The 2,408-nt window shown below is 45.1% G+C and overlaps 1 protein-coding gene across 1 annotated transcript in view; it reads right to left on the reverse strand.

Annotated features, from left to right (window-relative positions):
• Window positions 1-1,750, reverse strand: part of hs3st1l2 (heparan sulfate (glucosamine) 3-O-sulfotransferase 1-like 2) — a 14,736-nt gene extending 12,986 nt beyond the window's left edge. Inside the window, exon 1 of the mRNA XM_083673474.1 lies at window positions 1,500-1,750. The gene's annotated coding sequence lies outside the window, so the exon portion shown is untranslated. The remainder of the gene's footprint in view (window positions 1-1,499) is intronic.
• Between the last annotated feature and the right edge of the window lie 658 nt (window positions 1,751-2,408).

Raw genomic sequence — 2,408 nt, forward strand, 5'->3', positions numbered from 1 at the left:
AACTTGGTTAAAAGTGACTCGTCATAATCAACTTAATTGTAAGCTGGGACATCTTGATGAACCCTTAGCTCCTCACATGATCCTATTGTCCCGCTTTGTGACCGATCCAAGACAGTGGCTTCATTCACTCTCTCTCTTTCCTCACCACATCTATCTTCTTTCTATCTCGCCATCTCTCTCCTGAGCAAATCTTTGCCCGTTCTCTCTCTCTCTCTCTCCCCCTCTCTCTTTCTCTCCCCCCCCTCTCTTTCTCTCTCTCCCCCTCTTCTCTCTCTCTCTCTCTCTCTCTCTATCCCTCTCTAACCCTCTCTAGCCCTCTCTCCTGACCACATCTCTGTCCACACCACCATTTTCCAAACAGACAAAAGGTCAAAGCCACTTTAGGAGTTTAGTGTACTTCCCCTTCTCTCTGGTTGACCGCATCTTTTCTGTGTATAAAAAACACCCTGATGAAGTTCTGTTGAACAAAATGTTAGTATTTCTCCACAGAAATAGGAAGTAGCAAGAAGAGCTCAAGCTTTTTCCTTGTCTAAGTGTATTTATTCCCTCTGAGAACCTGGTGCAAGTCAAGGTGTGCAACCTTTTCTCAAACTATAATTAGTTGGTGAAAGTAAGTCAGTATGAACCTGTTCTGTACCTTTGTCGTCGTCAACCATGTTTGAACAGGACTGTTTCCAACAAGGTAAACATGAAGGGGATTCCCCACTTGTTTGGGGAACTGAGTGACAAAGAAGATGGACATTTAAAGGGTATCTTCACCGGATATCATGGATTAGTTTAAGTTGGCTTATTCGCTTGATGTTTGTCTACACAACAATGTGAGTCACGCTGTATAGCAAAATCAAGGAAATTGCGGATGTGTCTAAAGAAGACATTATCTTGGTTTGGGACTAACCTGAAGTTGTCATGTACAAGTTGTCGGTATGTACTGATGCTTATAGCGATTGCTTTTCACGTTTCCTTATCACCAATACCCGTTTAATATATAATAATACATCTCTATCTGTGTCTGTCAGCACCCCCCCCCCCTCTCTCTCTCTCTATCTTTCTCTCTGTCTCACACTCTCTCTCCCCTCACTCTCACTCTCACAAACATAGGCACACACACACACACACACACACACACACACACACACACACACACACACACACACACACACACACACACACCTCTATCCTTAGCCTCAGTTTCCACACAGGCTGTTCAACACACTTAGAGGGCTCACTTATAGAACTGTCATGAACTGCTATGGAAGTAAGGAGAACTACTCCTGCCCTGAACACTGTATTGTGGAGCACTTAGTAAGTGGAGTTTCTGTATGTTGACAAATGTTGATATACAATAGATAAATAGAGAGATTGACATAGAGAGAGTGAGTTAGAGAGAGAGAGTGAAAGTGTGTATGTGTGTGTGTGTGTGTGTGTGTGTGTGTGTGTGTGTGTGTGTGTGTCTGTGTGTGTGTGAGAGAGGGAGAGAGAAAGAGAGAGAGAGGTCTTACCTGAATATCAGTGACACCGGTCTACTGTCTCGTGCTCCTTCTTCCTCTGTCTGAAGCTTTCTGCTGTCTCCCTCCTTCTTGTGTCCCTCCTTCTTTCCTCTCCTCTTCACGGCTTGTAAACCTCTGAGAGAATCCTCTGTGCAAGTGGATGCCTCTGTTCCACTCCTCCCCTTTTCACTCCTTTGCTTCCTTCCCTCCTTTCTTCCTCTCTTCTCTTCTCCCTGTGTGATCTGCTCACCCTGCTGTGCTGAGTAGTTGTGGAGTTGCGTGCGCGCGTTTATGTAGAGCATCTCCGGCTCTGTGACACAGAGCGATAGAAAAAGAGAGTCTGAGTGCTTGAGCGAGAGAGAGAGACTTTGCTTTGTGGTGACCTTGTTGAGTGTGTTACAGCGACCGACTGACTGACTGACTGACTGACTGAGAGAGAGAGAGAGAGAAAAAGAGAGCTTAGCTTGCACAAACACATCGCACCCATAGGGAAATCCCCCCCCCCCCCCCCCCCCACACACACACACACGCCCCCATCCCCTCTTTCTTTCTCCTCCGCTCACCGCCTTTTTTCTCTCTTTCTTATTTGTCTTTTATTGAGGCCCCTTTTCATCCAAACACCTGGAAGGAACGCTGAACACAAAGTCTGACTCTTCCTCCGGTATTTCACTTCCATGCTGTTTCATACAGTATGTAGACTCAACCCTCTCTTTGTTCTCCTCTGTTCATTTTTCCAAACGGTTTGCTTTTGAAAGTCCCTTGAATCATGAATAAGTTACAACGCGCCAGCACATAGGAAAAAACAACCCAAATATCTCAATGCCATGTGCTAGTACTGTTAGTCTATTTCTTGGATGATTCGTTCTGTAACAACGCTTGTTATACACCAATGAAATGTTCATGGATTTTAGCCTTGCAATC

Source organism: Argentina silus (assembly GCF_951799395.1).
Source record: "Argentina silus genome assembly, chromosome: 7".
NCBI lineage: Eukaryota > Metazoa > Chordata > Actinopteri > Argentiniformes > Argentinidae > Argentina > Argentina silus.